At 37.7% G+C, this 19,194-nt stretch overlaps 2 pseudogenes across 2 annotated transcripts; both read left to right on the top strand.

Annotated features, from left to right (window-relative positions):
• The first annotated feature begins 8,969 nt into the window (after positions 1–8,969).
• LOC308351069 (olfactory receptor 5B2-like) lies at positions 8,970–9,913 on the top strand (annotated as a pseudogene). Its single transcript has one exon. The product of its transcript is annotated as an olfactory receptor 5B2-like (transcript).
• A 6,719-nt stretch (positions 9,914–16,632) lies between these two features.
• Positions 16,633–17,579, top strand: LOC308351070 (olfactory receptor 5B2-like; annotated as a pseudogene). Its single transcript has one exon. The product of its transcript is annotated as an olfactory receptor 5B2-like (transcript).
• The last annotated feature ends 1,615 nt before the right edge of the window (positions 17,580–19,194 follow it).

Below are 19,194 nucleotides of genomic sequence, written 5' to 3' on the forward strand. Positions count from 1 at the left end.
AAATGATAGCTCTTAATGTTTGTTTGAGAAAGGTGGGTGGGACACACAGGGATTCAGGGGGGAATCAGTTCTGAAGCCTTACAGCTTCTGTTTGATTTCCTTGTTTTCATGCACTTGGTCCACTGATGATTTTGTCCTGTCCAGTGTTCCTCAGTCTGTCTGTCCCCTACCAGCTTAAGTGGCTGTTCTAGCCATTCCAAATGAGCCATTCTTTTGCTTAATTTCTTTCTTAAAATCCATATTTTAGAATGAGGACATTTAGAATGTCCTTTCTGAAACTCATTCTCCCTTTCATTACTATCACCTCATAGTTGAATCACCAAGATCAAGGGCTGAAAGGTCCTGGTCTGTTGGCTGACTTTAACCTGCAAGTCTGTTTGGGTGGTGAGCTCCACATTAAAAATTTTTTTATGTGATATATTCTTGTGTAGGAACAGTGTCTTAAATCTTTTTAATTTGAATCTGAAGCCTTTAGAAAGACATCTCTCTTCTGCTAATCCTTCTCTACCACTGTCCTCCTGATCCTGCCTCTTCCCTCTACAAGCCCAGGCTTTAAGGTCATTAGGGTTGTCGACCTCTGACAGTTGTAACCACTCTTAGAATGTGGCATGTTCTACAAACAGTAAGAGCTATATGCATATATATTTTTCTGTATGCATGTCTGTACATATATATGTATATATATATATGCATATGTTTACATACGTGTATAGAAGCACATCTCATTTCATTTAAATTCGTGGTAATATTGTGCGGTAAGTAGAATTATTATTCCCACATTAATATTTAAGAGAACTGAGGATTTGAGGAGATATGTAAGTCTCTACAATTATACAGCTCAGATAAAGAAGAGTCAAGATTCAAATTCAGCTGTGACCAAATCAAAAGCCTGTGCTTTAGTAACCTTATCATTGGTCTTTGTAGATGTGCTAGCAATAATAATAAGGGTGACATGATGCAGGAAATATTACAGTGGAATATAGATATGGTTAATTATAACACTTTTTTAGTTTATAGAATGGTTATTTCACTGTCTTCTATCTCTCTTAACCCCCAGTGAGAGGACAGAGATAGCAAACAAGATGAATTTAAAAGTTACCGAATAAGAACATCACCTCTCTTTTTTGTTTGGCTGATATTTTTAAAGACAGCAACATGATGGTGTTCCATAAGTATCACTAAACTCCCCATTGACAGAAGTTTTGATATTTAAATCCCAGGCTCAGCTCACTGCTTTAGAAATAACGTTCAAATCATCTATTTCTGTGCTCAAACAATTCATAGTAGGTAGAGCTGCCCAATGGATTTTGCATGAATTATATTTCTCACTGAAAATATATTTGCAACAACATGGATGGAACTAGAGGGTATTATGCTAAGTGGAAAAAGTTAGTTCAGAGAAAGAATTCCATATGATGTCACTCATTGAGGAATTTAAGAAACAACAGATGAACATAGAGGAAGGGAAAGAAAAATAAGATAAAAATGGAGAGGGAGGCAAACCATAAGAGACTCTTAACTCTAGGGAACAAAGTGAGGGTTCCTGGAGGGGAGATGGGTGGTTGGATGGGGTAATGGGTGATCGGCTTTAGGAGGGCATTTGATGGAATGAGCACTGGGTTTATATGCAACTGATGAACCACTAAATTCTACCCTTGAAACTAATAATATACTATATGTTAACTAAATTGAATTTAAATAAAGAAATTATATATATATATATATATACACACACACACACACATATGTGTGTGTGTGTGTGTGTGTGTATGTAACATAATTGACATATATATGTGTGTGAATCATAGAAGCTTACCTTGTTGCTGGAAAAGAAGGGACAGGCAATCCTGAATAGTCAGTCTGATATCGGACTTTTGCCATGCAATAATGCAGATATACTCTTAGAGATGTTCTCTATCAGGTATCAGTCAAATATTTCAAGACCTCTAAGGCAGGTAAAGATGGAGGAAAGATTCCAATAGGGAGTCACAAATCTGATCCATGTCTTGAATCTACCATTAATTCTTACTTTGTTTTTGGAGGAGTCACATGTTCTTTCCTTATTTGTAAGATAAAGAATAAAATGACTTCTCCTACATCACTCAGCCTCATTCACGAATTGTGTCTGTGATAAGCAAAGGAGGGAAGCTCAATAAAACTCTTTGCTGAGGGGTTAGCTCTTTAAAGTCAATCAATATAATTTTCATGTTGAGATGTTTTCCCTGCCCATGATTGCAGGATTGAAGCACATCCTCAGGTCCAAGGTCAGGGAGGAAGGTGTGCATGTACTAGCAACTACTACCAGTCAGATGAATAAATGATGGCCAAAGGGGCTGAGCACATGGTCTGGCCCCTCCAAAAATGATGTCACGCTGAGTCATGTTGGGATTTCAGTGGCTAACTCATGGAGTCAGGAGGGAATTATGTAGGCATGGAGTTCTCTGTGCATATCCCCCAGGGGGGCATCTGTAGCTCTCAACCACCTTCTTAGGGAGAAGCAATTTAGCAGCTTGTGTGTCCCTAGCTGGATTTGATTAAGGTGCACACATGCTTTCATATCACTTGCTATTTCATATATTTCCCCATCTTCTAATTAAAGTAGAATTTATAAACAATAACATCCCTGGTTTCTATTGTATAAATCTCAGAGTTCGGTCACATTTACAAGGTCATGTAACCACTAGCACAATCGTGACATAGAAGAGTTCCATCATCTAAACCAAACCCTCCAGCTTCTTTGTGAGCAACCCCTTCTCCCACCTGCCACCCCTGGAAACCACTAAATTGCTTTTGTCCGTGTAATTTTGCCTTTGTAAGAATGTCTTATAGATTGAATACCAATGTGTGTAGGCTTTGTATCTGAATTCCTTCACTTAGCACCTTGTGTCTGAGATTCATCCATCCTGTTAACTGTATTAATTTCCTAAGACTGTCATTAAAAAGTACCACAAAATGGATGGTTTAAACAACAGAAATTTATTGTCTCACATTTCTGGCCCTAGGAGTCTGTAGTTAATGAATTGTTGGGGTTGGTTCTGCTGGTGGCTTGTGATTTCTGAAAGGGAGAATTTTTCTCACATTTGTCTCTGAGCACCTGGGTGATGTGTTGGCATTCTTTGGCATTCCTTGGTCTGCTACATCTTCTTGACTTCTATCTTCATCCCCGCCTTATTCCTGTGTCTATCTAAATTTCCCTTTTTAAAGGGACATGAGTCTTATTAGATTTGGGGCCCATCCTACCCCAGTATGACCTCATTTTAAGTAATTTAATTTGTAATAATCCTGTTTCCAAATAAGATCACATTCTGTGGTACTGAGATTAGGACTTCAACAAAGGAGATGTTGAACTGGACTTTGGACTTCTCATAAGAGCATTTTGTTACATATATTGTTAAATTTGTCTTTCTGTATGGGAATGTGGATTTGGACTTTTTCTTCCTCAATCCTGCTTATCTCACTCTCTGGTCCTTTATTATATGCTTAATGGCTTGGTAGGACTAATTCTTCTGAACATTGGGGGTACAGATGGCCCTTCTTTTCACTATATTTTGTCTTTGGGGGTAAATACCCAGTAGTGCAATTGCAGGGTAATAGGGAAGTTCTATTTTTAATTTTTTAAGGAATCTTCACACTGTTTTCCAAAGTGGCTGCACCAACTTGCATTCTCACCAACAGTGTTAAGAGGGTTCCCCTTTCTCTACATCCTCTCCAACACACGTTGTTTACTGTCTTGTTAATTTTGGCCATTCTAACTGGTGTAAGGTGGTATCTAAATGTGGTTTTGATTTGAATCTCCCTGATGGCTAATGATGATGAAGATTTTTTCATGTGTCTGCTAGCCATTTGTATGTCTTCATTGGAGAAGTGTGTGTTCATGTCTTCTGCCCATTTTTTGACATGATTATTTGTTTTGTGTGTGTACTTTGGTTTTTATTTTATTAATGATGTTTCTTGATATAGAAAAGAAATTGAATTTCAATGCAGTCAAAATTGTGACTCCAAAATTGTTACTTGTTTTTTTTAATAACTGTCATCTATTTATTGATATTCTTTATTAGGTGAATGATTGGCATCGTATTTTCCTTTCCTTGTTTTCTTCAGTTCTTTGTACATATCTGAGCTCCCTCAGAGGGTTTCTAATGACTGCTTTCCCCTTTGTTTGGGTCATATTTTCCTTTTCTTTCATGCCTCATAATTTTTTTTTGCTAAAAACGTGGATGCTTAAGATAATAAATTATAGAGGGACGCCTGGGTGGCTCAGTTGGTTAAGCAGCTGCCTTCGGCTCAGGTCATGATCCCAGCGTCCTGGGATCGAGTCCCACGTTGGGCTCCTTGCTCAGCGGGAAGCCTGCTTCTCCCTCTGCCTCTGCCTGCCTGTGCTTGTTCTCTCGTTCTCTTTCTTTCTGACAAATAAATAAATAAAATCTTTAAAAAAAAGATAATAAATTATAGAAACTTTGAATTCTGACCATCCCTAGAGTTGTCTTTTTTTATTTGTTTGTTTAAGATTTCATTTATTTGTCAGAGAGACAGAGAGCACAAGCAGGGGGAGTGGCAGGCAGGTGGCGAAGCAGGCTCCCTACTGAGCAAGAAACTCAATGTAGGACTCAAACTCAGGACCCAGGACCTGAGCCGAAGGCAGAGGCTTACCCAACTGAGCCATCCAGATGTCCCCCAGGAATTGTTGTTTTATACTCATTTTTGTTTGATTGATCAAACTATCCTCATTTTAGAGTGCATTTCTCTGTTGTGTGTGGCCAGTGAAGTCACAACTCCATCTTTTTTTTTTTTAACCTTGATTTTATTTATAAGCTTGTGCTCTTAGGCGTAGCCACTGCATCAGCAGCCAGCCGATGATGTGTCAGAAGTTTTCCCTAGACCCATTTTGATGGACGATTCCGTGTATGGTTTGGGAAATATATTCAAATTTTGGGCAAGTTGACAAATCTGCCCTGGCTTTTGCTTTCTTCTTGGGTGAGACCACAAGAACAGCCAGGAATGAGTAACAGGCATCTGGTCTGTTTCACCTGTGTGCTTGCATAGTGTTGAACATATACATACCCAGGAATATGTCAGAGCTTTTCAAAGCCCACATGGCTGGATCATTTCCTAAATATCTCTTTAAAATGTCTGATTTATCCCTCACTTTCCCCCAATGGTATTACAGCTCGGGGCAGCTGTTATTTCTCCTTTTGCAGTAGTTCTGACAAATGGCTGTCATGAGGCTAATGGACTTCTCTTAGCTCTGTAAGTGATATAACTTCTCATAACCATAGAATTCTCAGGCTCTTCATTCTGTCAGGAATACTCTATCCTGCCATACACAGTACTAAGGGTCGGCAATGATGTGAAGAAATTGAGATTATCATGCACTACCAATGGAAATGCAAAATGGTGCATTATCTAAAAAAAAAAAAACAACAACCAAACCATTTGGTAATATCTTATAAGGTTAAACATAAACTTACTGTATCAGCTAACAATATCACTTCAAGGCATTTACTCAAACCTATGCTCATACACAGTTCTGTATGCAAATGTATGTAGCAGATTTAACTGCAATCAATACAAACTAGAAGTAAATGATGTGCTTAGATCCACATAATAGAATACTAGTCAACAATAAAAAGAAACCAACTACTGATACATACAACAAATGGATAAATCTCACAAACTCATTATGCTGAATGAAACAAGTCAGACTCAAAAAATTAGATAGTATATGATCTCATTCATATGACATTTCTTCCATAGGAAAAGTCTTAAGGACAAAATCAGTTCCAGGATTGGTGGAATCCTGAGGGTGGTGGGGGGTGGGGAGGATGTTTACTACAAAAGAACACGGGGAATCTTGGGTGGGTGGATAAATGGGACTATTCCTTATTTTGATTGTGCTGGAGGTTCCATGGTCATACACCATTTGTCCAAACTCTCAGGACTATACACTAAAATTCATGAAATTTGCTGTAATAAATTATACCTAAACTGAAAAAAAAAGGAAGAAATGGCAACCCCCCCAAAAATGTGAATACATCTGTGTGTTCACTCACCAAACTAAGCTAGGTCTTCACCGGTGGTTTAATTGCTTCTTCCTTAAGTAGTAGGAGAATAATCTGTAGCTGTCTTCATAGGGGCTTATTCCCCTGAGGTCTCCAGGCCTCTAAAACTCCCTTCTGGTTCTCACTCATTATCTTTTAAAAATCCCAATGTAGTTCTTCTGTTTGACATCACTTTGAAAGGAACAGACTATATACTAAGCTGTTTTGGTAATTTATTTACCCAAGTGAATATGAATAGTAGTTAGTACACTGGCCCTGCCCCAAATTGTGGATTTTTTGTAAGTCTGCAACCAGTGACAGGAAAACTTCCAGGATGAAAATTATATTGAATGCAGTCAAAATGACAACACTTTACTGAGTTGTTTTATAGTCTTTTTGTCTGCTATTCACAGCCACAGTTCTATGACTTATGCCTGTGTATTAATAATTTTCTATTTCACAAACAAAAAAAATAAGTTTGGCATCAAATAAGTGGCTATTCTAAGGGAAGCTTTTGATTAGTGCCCAAGACAGAGCATCTCCACCTGGACTGATACATTCCTTCCTGGCAGACTTTCAGATCAATGACTAAAAATTCAGGATTTCAGGCACCTGTTGTCAAGGGCCAGGTGAGTAAGCTTCTGTATTCTGTACACGTTTTCAGTGAGAAATATTATACATGTAAAAATAACAACGAAGCTGATGCTATGAGTTACTTAAGCTAAAAATACAATGTCACGAATATTCTTCTGAAATGGTTGGGGCTTTATTTCCAATTACAAAATATTTCCCTTTAGTAGGAAGTTCAGTGACACTCATGAAATAATCATGTTGCTAAAGAGGATAGGCAAAGTCATAAGAGGGATAACATTCTGATCGAGCAGGTGGTAATTTCTTCCCGTTTACTATCTTTCCCTGTCATTGTAGGGGATGTTCACCAGCAAAGTTTGAATGGACAGTTCTTAAGATTCCAGAAGTTTCCTCATAAGATTATTTAGATCTGTATTCCCCCTTAATATTTTTTTTAAATTTTTAATTTTATATATATTTTTAGTTTCAGGGATAGAATTTAGCGATTCGTCATGTGCATATAACACCCAATGCTCATTCCATCAAGTGCCCTCTTCTCCAGGAACCCTCAGTTTGTTCAGTAGAGTTCAGCATTGCTTATGGTTTGCCTTCCTCTCTATTTCCATATTATTTTATTTTTCCCCTCCCTTTCTCTATGTCCATCTGTTTTATTTCTGAAAGTCCATATATGAGTGAAATGATATGGTATTTGTCTTTCTCTGACTGACTTATTTTGCTTAGCATAATACCCCTTTAATATTCTTTACCCCAACATCTCACCCTTTTCATGATATCTAGAGATGTTGACGTGGAAGTGATTCAGAGAAAATGTTGTGAATTTACTCACAGATACATTTGAATCTTGAATCGCCTTCATATTATACAGGTAATTTTAGGAAGTAAATTTTCACATTTCTTATTTGTTAAAATAATGATAATAGTGCCAAATTTTAATATTGTTATGAATATTAAGTGAAAGATATCAATATCTGAATATATTATCCCCTATTAGTAAACACTGCATATTCTATTTGTTTTAAAAGTTATAGGTTATTTTTTTATTTAATTTCTTTTCAGTGTAACAGAATTCATAGTTTATGCACCACACCCAGTGCTCCATGTAATACGTGCCCTCCATAATACCCACCACCAGGCTCCCCCACCCCTTCAAAACCCTCAGATTGTTTTTCAGAGTCCATGGTCTCTCGTGGTTCATCTCCCCTTCCAATTTCCCTCAACTCCCTTCTCCTCTCCATCTCCCCATGTCCTCCGTGTTATTTGTTATGCTCCACAAATAAGCAAAACCATATGATAATTGACTCTCTCTGCTTGACTTATTTCCATCAGCATAATCTCTTCCAGTCCCGTCCATGTTGGTACAAAAGTTGGGTATTCATCCTTTCTGATGGAGGCAAAAAAAAAAAAAAAAAGTAATAGGTTATATTATCATGTGTGTCAGAAACATATAAACATGAATGACTTTAGGGACAGGAATGTAAAGTGAAGTTGCAAAATGACCAGGAGGAAAGAGCAGGTAGATAGGAGATAGAGAAAAGTAGTTACCAGAGAATGGACATATTTCCAAAAGTTCCAAATTCAAGTTAAAAATTAAACCTTCAACTGAGGGCTGCCGGAGGGGAGGTGGGTAGGGGGATGGGATAACTGGATGATGGGCATTAAGAAGGGCGCATGATGTGATGAACACTGGGTGTTATATGCAACTGATGAATTATTGAACAGTACATAAAAAACTAATGATATACTATTACGTTGGCTAACTGAATAAACTTAAAAAAAATAAAGATGCTTTCTACACAGAAAAAAAATTTTCAGAGCATAGGTCTAGAAAATAACATTACTTGGGCCCAAAGCTTGACTCTGTCCATTAATACTTAATGTAAACTAGCACAATCACTTGTGGATTTGTTGAGAGGATTAAGCATATTTAAACATATTAAATGTAAGTGTGTACTTGAAATGAGCACTCTATAAATGTAAGCTGTCAATAGACTTAGGTGATCTGATTTGGGAAATGTATGTGACCTTGAATAAATCATCACCTCTTTCTGAATCTCAGTTTGTTCATTTGCACAAGAAAGAAGTTGGCTGTGTGACCTTTTTTTAAAATTAACATATAGTGATTTTTTTGGTTTCAATGATAGGTAACCATGTAGATCATTTATCTACTAAGTACTAAGTACTTTGTTCAAATCTATGCTTTAGATCAAAGAATCATGGAGAATAAACTATTACCATAGTGAAATGAACAGGGCATATATATATATATATATATATATATATATATATATATATATAAATGTTCCTTTCTTTCTCGTTACTACAGAAAATTTAGCAATTCCCATGGAGAATAATACAGAAGTAATGGATTTCTTCCTGGTGGGTCTCACTGATAACCCAGAACTTCAGATTCCACTTTTTATTGTGTTCACCCTCATTTACCTCATCAGTGTTTTGGGGAACCTGGGAATGATCATACTTATCCTACTGGACTCCCATCTCCACTCTCCCATGTACTTTTTCCTCGGTAATCTGTCTCTGGTGGACTTCTGTTACTCTACAGCTGTCACTCCCAAGGTCATGGCTGGATTACTTAGAGGAGACAAGGTCATCTCCCACAATGCATATGCTGCTCAAATGTTCTCCTTTGCAGCTTTTGCAACTGTGGAGAGTTACCTCTTATCCTCAATGGCCTATGACCGCTACGCAGCAGTATGCAATCCCCTCCATTACACCACCATCATGATGACAGGTGTGTATGCTCGTCTGGCCATAGGCTGCTATGTCTGTGGTTTCCTGAATGCATCCATTCATGTTGGAAACACATTCAGTCTTTCTTTCTGTAAGTCCAATCTGGTCCATCACTTTTTTTGTGATATTCAGCAGTCATGGCTCTCTCTTGCTCTGAGAAACATGCTAGTGAGGTGGCTCTTGTTTTTATGTCAAGCTTTAATGTCTTTTTTGCTCTTTCAGTTATAATCATATCCTACCTATTCATATTTATAACCATCTTGAAGATGCAATCAGCTCAAGGGCACCAAAGGGCTTTATCTACCTGCGCTTCCCACCTCTCTGCAGTGTCCATCTTCTGTGGGACAATCATCTTCATGTACTTACAGCCCAGCTCCAGCCATTCCATGGACACAGACAAAATGGCATCTGTGTTCTATACCATGGTCATCCCCATGCTGAACCCTGTGGTCTATAGCCTGAGGAACAAAGAGGTCAAGAATGCTTTCAAGAAAGTTTCAGACAAGGCAAAATCATCTCTAGGATTGGGATTTTAATATTATAGTAAGTATAATGATCTAGTTTCGTTTCTCTTTGGTCATCCCACTCACATTTTAAGCCTTTCATGACATTTAATTCCTGACATTAGATCCTTAACACATGAAAAATCTGCTGTCTTGTAAAGATTAAGTATCTTCAAAAATGTAGTACTTGAACTAGTATGGCTCAAGGAAAGCCATAAAAAGCATGCGTCCCACTTCTTGAAAAACTTATTAATTGCATTTGATTTATTCACCTGTTTCACATGCATTTTCTCAATCACTTGGTTGTGCAAAAATACATGTAAATCAGCGGGACAAACAAGCCCATGAACAGAGACATATAGAAGTGTGCCCATCGGGGGGGAAGGGGGATGGGAGAGGGTGGTGGGGAAATGGACATTGGGGAGGGTATGTGCTATGATGAGTGCTGTGAAATGTGTAAACCAGACGATTCACAGACCTGTACCCCTGGGGATAAAAATACATTATATGTTTATTAAAATAAAAAAATTAAAAAAAAAAAAAAAAAAAAAAAAAAAAAAAAAAAAAAAAAAAAAAGAAGTGTGCCCATGGACATGAGGGCACATACACAAGGCAGTGGTAAAGTCAGAGGTAAACAAAGTGCAAGCAGTTTTTAATAAAATGATTTAAAATAATCTTGAGGTTAGAATTTAAATTTATGTCTAATATTGTTTCTTTAGCTGAATATTCCCTGTAAAATCTTAAAGAAAAAGTGACATAATTCTAAATAAAAGTGTGTGTTTAACTGGCACATTTTATTTAAAGACACATAAATACTGCTCTGAAAAACAACCTGAGGGTTTTGAAGGGGCCAGGGGGGTGGGAGGTTGGGGAAACCAGGTGGTGGGTATTAGGGAGGGCACGGATTGCATGGAGCACTGGGTGTGGTGAAAAAACAATGAATACTGTTATGCTGAAAAGAAATAAAAAATAAAAAAAAAAGACACATAAATACTGCGTTTAAATGGAGTATTTATTTATTTATTTATTTATTTAGAGAATGGTATCACCTAAGGGAGGAAAAGAGGGAGGGAAGGGCAGAGGGAGGGGGAGAATCTTTTTTAAAGATTTTATTTATTTATTTGAAGGAGAGAGAGAGATCACAAGTAGGCAGAGAGGCAGGCAGAGAGAGAGGGGAGAAGCAGGCTCCTTGCTGAGCAGAGAGCCCGATGCGGGGCTCGATCCCAGGACCCTGAGATCATTACCTGAGCTGAAGGTAGAGGCTTAACCCACTGAGCCACCCAGGCTCCCCCAGGGGGAGAATCTTAAGCAGGCTCCACATTCAGCCTAAAACAGCGTTCGATCTCACAACCCTGAGATCATGACCTAAACCGGAACCAAGAGTTGGACACTTAAGTGACTGAGCCTCCCAGACGCTCTTTTTTTTTTTTTTAAAGATTTTATTTATTTATTTGACAGACAGAGATCACAGGTAGGCAGAGAGGCAGCCAGAGAGAGAGGAAGGGAAGCAGGCTCCCTGCTGAGCACTCTGGGATCATGACCTGAGCTGAAGGCAGAGGCTTTAACCCACTGAGCCACCCAGGTGTACCCCCCGACGCTCTTAAATGGAGTTTTAGTTTTGCCTTGACTGAGTCATTTTGTAGAATCAACAACATATTCACAGTACCACCTTTTTTTAATAAGTTAACAAAATAAAAAAAAAATTTTTAATTAAAAAAATTTTTTAATAAACATATAATGTAATTTTTATCCCCAGGGGTACAGGTCTGTGAATCGCCAGGTTTACACATTTCACAGCACTCACCATAGCACATACACTCCCCAATGTCCATATCCCCACCACCCTCTCCCGACCCCCCTCCCCACAGTACAACTTTTAAAATGACAAAAGATCTAGAATACAAAAAGAAGGAAAATAAAAGCATTTCCATTATTGCCATATAACCTCAAACTTTCATAATGCTCAAAAAATGCCAGAGATACCAATAGTGCACACTTTTCTGTCTGAAAATGCTCTGAAATGATTAATGATTCCCATTTTTTTTTCATATTTTAGTGGTGTTAGGTCATCTCTTGTCCCTTCTCCAGAATTCTCCCCCATTTTACTCACGCTGATTTCCTTGCTATCTCTTGACAACTCGAGTATGCTTCCCCCTCAGGCTCTTGACTCTTGCTGTTCCCTCTGAATGGAATTATCTCTTGCTCCATTCAGGGTCTCCTTAAATGTTACCCTATCACAGAGACCTTCTCTGACCACCTTTAAAAAATAGTCAGTTTAAGAAACAAAAAAATGAACATAAGGGAAGTGAAAGAAAAATAAAATAAGATAAAAACAGAGACGGAGGCAAACATAAGAGACTCTTAACTCTAGGAAACAAACTGAGGGTTCCTGGAGAGGAGGTGGTTGGGGGATGGGATAACTGGGTGATGGGCATTAAGGAGAGCATTTGAAGTAATGATCACTGGGTGTTATATGCAACTGGTGAATCACTAAATTCTATCTCTGAAACTAATTATACAGTATATGTTAGTTAAATAAAATTTAAATACAAAATTTTAAAAAATAGTCACTTTCCTTCCCACATATACCAACTTCTCACCCTGCATTATTCTTTTTTAAAAATTTTTATATTTTTTAATTTCTTTTCAGTGTTCCAAAATTCATTGTTTATTCTTTGTAGTCCTTATAAACACTCACCAGTTGTATATTTATTTGCGTATTGCTTTGCTAACTATCTCTCTTAACTAGAATGCAACTCCGTAAGAATGGTGAATTTATTTGTTTTATCACGTGATCACCAATACCTAAATGACTATGTGATTCATTGTAGATCCTTAATAAATAATTATAAACAATGAATAAATTAAGTTTGAGTCCAGTTGTACCATTTGTTAAGTCTTTGAGTCTTTGATGATTGTAGTTTATTCCCTGAAGTAACGGTCTAGATATACTTCTAGAACATTTCCAGAGTTATAGCTTGTTTTCTGCTTTGCTGAAATATTTCAATATATGTTGTCACTCAGTGCCTGCACTCCTCACTTTTGGCTTGATTTCCTGGAAATCTCAACAGCTGGGTGATTTCAAATCATTTTATAATTTTTACTCAGAAGTAATAGCTTATAAAGTGCCAAGTAAACATCAGATAAATGCTATTTAATAAATTGCAGAAATACATTAATATAAGATTATATAAAAGTTTGCTGCCTGATTTAATTTGGAAAATTACTTCATATGCACTGATTATACACCTAACAGAAGTGATTCAAAATGTCCATGTAGAATCTAAGCCAGAAAATATCTGTCAGTAATAAACATAACATGCTTTCAAAAATCCCAAAGCAATGCACAGTGTTTATGCATTTAATTTGTTCCTTAAGGAGCCCCATTCTATACTAAAACTACCTCTGGGAATGTGCACTCAGAGCTTCATTTTTTGTCTCCGTCTAATTATAGGCTTCAACATCTCCCTATTTGTAAGATTTTGCATGAATGCATTAGGATGGTCATGCTATTTTTTAAAAATTTTTATTTATTTTTTAAAATTTCTTTTCAGTGTTCCAGAATTCATTGTTTATGCATCACACCCAGTGTTCCATGCAATATGTGCCCTCCATAATACCCACCACCAGGCTCACCCAACTCCCCACCCTACTGCCCTCCAAAACCCTCAGTTTGTCTCTCAGAGTCCACAGTCTCTCATGCTTTGTCTCCCCATACGATTTCCCCCAACTCCCTTCTCCTCTTCCATCTCCCCATGTCCTCCGTGTTATTCCTTATTCTCCACAAGTAAGTGAAACCATATGATAATTGACTCTCTCTGCTTGAGTTATTTCACTCAGCATAATCTCTTCTAGTCCCGTCCATGTTGACTCAAAAGCTGGGTATTCATCCTTTCTGATGGAGGCACAACACTCCATAGTATATGGACCACATCTTCCTTATCCATTCATCTGTTGAAGGGCATCTTGGTTCTTTCCACAGTTTGGCGACTGTGGCCATTGCTGCTATGAACATTGAGGTACAGATAGCCCTTCTCTTCACTATATTTGTATCTTTGGGGTAGTGCAATTGCAGGGTCATAGGGTAGCTCTATTTTTAATTTCTTGAGGAATCTCCACATTGTTTTTCAGAGTGGCTGCACCAACTTGCATTCCTACCAACAGTGTAAGAGGGTTCTCCTTTCTCCACATCCTCTCCAACACACGTTGTTTACTGTCTTGTTAATTTTGGTCATTCTAATTGGTGTAAGGTGGTATCTCAATGTGGTTTTGATAGAATCTCCCTGATGGCTAGTGATGATGAACATTTTCCCATGTGTCTGTTCATGCTACTTTTTGTGGGACAGTGTAGTGTATCAAAAGACTCCCTTCTGTCTTTATAGTGATGTTTCTATTATTGAAATTTAATTAATTTTATTTTTTAAAGATTTTATTTATTTATTTTAGGGATAAAGAGAGAGCACAACTGGGAGGGGCAGAGGGAGAGGAAGAGGGAATCTCAAGTAGACTCACACCTAGTGCAAGCCTGACGAGGGACTCAATCCCTCCCATCTCAGATCACGACCTGAGATGAAACCAAGAGTTGGTCACTGACTGCACCACTCAGATGCCCCTAATTATTTAATTATTTAATTTTATAATTTTTTCAGAATTACAGAAAACTTTCAAAGCTAGTACAAAATATTCCCATATGACCCTGCCTAGGCTGAATAATAGCTAAATCACATATTTAGAAAAAAAAAAAGAAATACCAACAGGTGATGACAACTGTGCATGTCCATTCAATACATGTAGCTAGGTCCCCATTGGTAGTTTAATTGCTTCTTCTGTAATAAGATGGGATGAGGAGCTGCAGATGCTCTCAAGGGACCATCCCTTGAACCCCATCTCTCTCTATCTCACTCCAGATCCCCTATATTAGTCTCCGAAATAGCAACAACTGTCCACATGGCATCATTTTAGAAAGACTAGATTGCACACTGGGCTCTGTGATCATCATATATTCATCTGAATGTTAATAGTCATCATGGCACTCGGGTTTCCTCCCTACCTGAGAAATTGCTTTGAGCCTGCTACCGTGGCCAAGGAACTCACCTCAAGATAAAAGTTGTATTGAGTGGCTTTAAAATGTCAACCCCCTACTGAGTTATTTTGTAGACTTTGCCTTATTTGCTATTTACAGACACAACTCTGTAAAATGTGTGGGAGAAGTATTTTTACTATATTTATCTTACAAATAAGGAGAAGGTAAGTGACTCCTCCAAGGGCACGGTAGGAATTAATGGTAGATTTGGAACTTAAGCCCAGGTTCCTGTGTCCTTCTTTGTGTGTTTTCATCCATCTTTTCCTGCCCTAGAGAATGTGGATACTTTTGATCATACCTAAGATATAGCTTCTTTACATTATTTATGGGTTATTTCATGGATGAATTTCTCATTGCACACTCACTATTCAGGGTTGCCTGGTCCTTCTCTTCAAGGAGCAAGGTAAGCTACTGTATTCTATATATACTGTTAGTGAAAAATGTAATTCATGCAAATGGAACTATGCATACTATAAGTTGTTTGAGCTGAGAAATAGATGTTTTGAACATTTTTTTCAAAAACAGTAAGTTGAAGCTGGAGTGTAAGTGTCAAAACTTCCATTAGTAGGGATTTTAGTGATACCTGTGAAACATCCTGCTACTTCCCTATAAAAAATAAGATAGATAACACTGTTTGAGTACACAATAATTTTGTTTTGTTCACTATCAGTTCATCTCTCATTGGCAGTAAAAGAAAGGTGGGGGGCTGTCACCTTCACGAGGTGGGGATCCTGGTGATTGGAGGAGCTGAAGTGATGGGGGGACTACTGACTGACGATCAGTAGACAACTTTGTTTCTTACAATCACTTCTTTTATACTTTTCACAAGATCCAATTACAAACAGGATCTAGACGTATGTGCAGGGCATGGGCTACATGTGAGATGTGATTTACCCACAGGCAATCAACTGAGACAAGTGAACAACAACGATTATATCTTAGCTTTAAATGACAATATCTCTTACCTCTAAATGACAAGAACAAGTTAAGGATTCGCCACACTTATCAGATCTATCTAAAGGATGACTTGAAAACACTCGAGGGATCCTCCCATGTTTATTCCGGGTGTTGGCCCAGGAAGACTCTTGCCCTCCATCTCCTGGAGTTTTCTCACAGGATCTGACTGGACCCAGTCACATTGGCGAGGATCTGGGTCATGTTCCAGCAGGAAGCTAATGGTGAAGTGACTCCACTTTAAGCTACACAGGGAACTAAATGAATTAGCAAGATTAACTGCAGTGTAAACTTTGTCCTATAATCTCATCCTTACTATCACTGTCACCTTTATATATGCTGTCTGTGAGGGGGCTAAAAGCACACAGATTCTGATTAAGTCAAACTGAATTTCAAACTTGAATCATCTCCATATTAGTGACATAATTGTAAAATATCATATAACTTTTCAAATCCTTAATTCCTTTAATGGTAAAATAAAAATAATAATACTATCCACTGTATGCAAACACACACACACACACACACACACACACACATTTATATCTAAGGCCATTCACATTAGACCAGGATCATTTTGAAGTACAAATTATTAATGAAATAATGCACATGGTATTTATACATTTCAGTTTCACTAGAATTTCTTTTTTGTTTGTTACTTTTCTCCTTTATTTCTCATTGCTACAGGATATCTCATAATTCCCAAATAACATTGATGGATAACAACACAGAAGGGACACAGTTCATCCTGCTGGGACTAACCAATGCCCCAGAGCTACAGATACCCCTCTTTATCATGTTTACTCTCATTTACCTCATCAATGTGGTTGGAAACTTGGGGATGATGGTGTTGATTCTGTTGGACTCTCGTCTCCACACTCCCATGTACTTCTTCCTCAGTAAACTGTCTCTGGTGGACTTTTGTTATTCTACAGCTGTCACTCCCAAGGTCATGCCTGGATTACTTAGAGGAGACAAGGTCATCTCCCACAATGCATGTGCTGCTCAGATGTTCTTTTTTGTAGCCTTTGCCACCGTGGAAAATTATCTCTTAGCCTCAATGGCCTATGACCGCTACGCAGCTGTGTGCAAACCCCTCCATTATACCACCATCATGACAACAGGTGTGTGTGTGCTCGTCTGGCCATAGGCTCCTACATCTGTGGTTTCCTGAATGCCTCCTTCCATGCTGGGGACATATTCAGTCTGTCTTTATGTAATTCCAATATGATCCATCACTTTTTCTGTGATGTTCCAGCAGTCATGGCTCTCTCTTGCTCTGAGAAACATGCTAGTGAGGTGGCTCTTGTTTTTATGTCAAGCTTTAATGCCCTTTTTGCTCTTCTGGTTATATTGATTTCCAACCTATTCATATTTATAATCATCTTGAAGATGCAGTCAGCTCAAGGGCACCAAAAGGCTTTATCCACCTGCGCTTCCCACCTCTCTGCAGTGTCCATCTTCTATGGGACAGTCATTTTCATGTACTTACAGCCCAGCTCCAGCCATTCCATGGACACAGACAAAATGGCAGCTGTGTTTTATTCTATGGTCATCCCCATGCTGAACCCTGTGGTCTATAGCCTGAGGAACAAAGAGGTAAAGTGTGCATTCAGGAAGGCATTGGAAAAAGCAAATTTTTCTATAGGATTGGCAATTTAACATTTCAGTATGCATAATAATTTTGTTTAATTCCACTCAGACTTTCCCCATGCAATGAACTACTTTTTAAGTCCCATGCTGCATTTAAATTTCTGAAGTAACATCGTTACCTCTTCAAAACTTTATTGTCTGGTAAAAAAGAAAACATATTCAGAAATATAATACCTGAATGAGGATGGCTAATGGGAAGCATCAGAAATTTGGGAACCCACTTGTCAAACCTGGCTAATAATATTTGATTTATTCACTTGTTACACTTACTTTTTCTCTGCCACATGTCAGTGCAAACATACATGTCAAGTAGGAGCCCAAGCAAGCCCATGAACAAAGCACATGTGTGTGGTCCATGGAGGCACATACACATTTGCAGTGAGAAATTTGTCAGAGGCAAATGGAGTCTGGCTAGTTTTTTACAAAAATAATTTAAGTAGTTAACTGAAATATTAAATATAAAGTTATGTCTAATTATAATTATTTATTTCACTGAGAAATTGTTTTAAGATTCTGATTAGAAGTGCCATGTACTTTTAATGAGAGTATGTACTTTTTGTCACATTTTATTGAGTGATATAGATCAGATCTAAAGGAATTAATACTTCTGTCTTGACTGATGCATCTTGCAGAATCAACATGTTCACATTATAATTTTCAAAAAGATAAAGAATAGGATCACCTAAATTCCATAGCTTATCTTAGGGTTCTTTCTTGGTGTTATATATTATGGCTTTGGACAAATGTATAATGGATTGTATCCATCATTATAGTATCATACAGAGTATTTTCACTGCTCTCAAAATGACCTGTGGTCTGCCTAGTCACTCCTCTCTCCCCAAGTCCCTGGCAGTTACTGATCTTTTGTGCCTCCATAGTTCTGTCTTTACCAGATTCTCATATAGTTGGAATCATACAGTACATAGGCTTTTCAGATTGGCTTCTTTCATGTAGTACAACACATTTTAAGTTCCTACATGTCTTTCCATGGCTTCATAGTGCATTTCTTTTTAGTGCTGAATAATGATGCCACAGTTTATTTATCCATTAAACTAACGAAGGACATCTTGTTTGCTTCCAGTTTTGGCAAGTAAGCATGAAGTTGCTGTAACATGCATGTGCAAGTTTTTGTGTGAACACAAGTTTTCAACTCATTTGGGTAAATACCAGTAATAAAGATTGCTGCATGATATGGAAAGAGTATGTTTAGTTTTTTAACAAACCTCTATACTGTCTTCCAAAGTGGTTCCCCCATTTTGTAACATGCATGTGCAAGTTTTTGTGTGAACACAAGTTTTCAACTCATTTGGGTAAATACCAGTAATAAAGATTGCTGCATGATATGGAAAGAGTATGTTTAGTTTTTTAACAAACCTCTATACTGTCTTCCAAAGTGGTTCCCCCATTTTGTATTTTGGCCAGCAATGAATGAAAGTTCTTGTTGCCCCACCCTCCCTGATGTTGTCAGTGTTCTGGATTTGGGCCATTTTTAATAGGTGTATAGTGAAATCTATTGATGTTTTACTTTTGATGTTTCCCTTATGACACAGGATATGGATCATCTTTTAAAGCACTTATTTGCCATCTGTATTATCTTCTTCTTCTATTTTTTTTTTTAAGAGAG

The sequence above is a fragment of the Martes martes genome (genome assembly GCF_963455335.1).
Source record: "Martes martes genome assembly, chromosome: 10".
NCBI lineage: Eukaryota > Metazoa > Chordata > Mammalia > Carnivora > Mustelidae > Martes > Martes martes.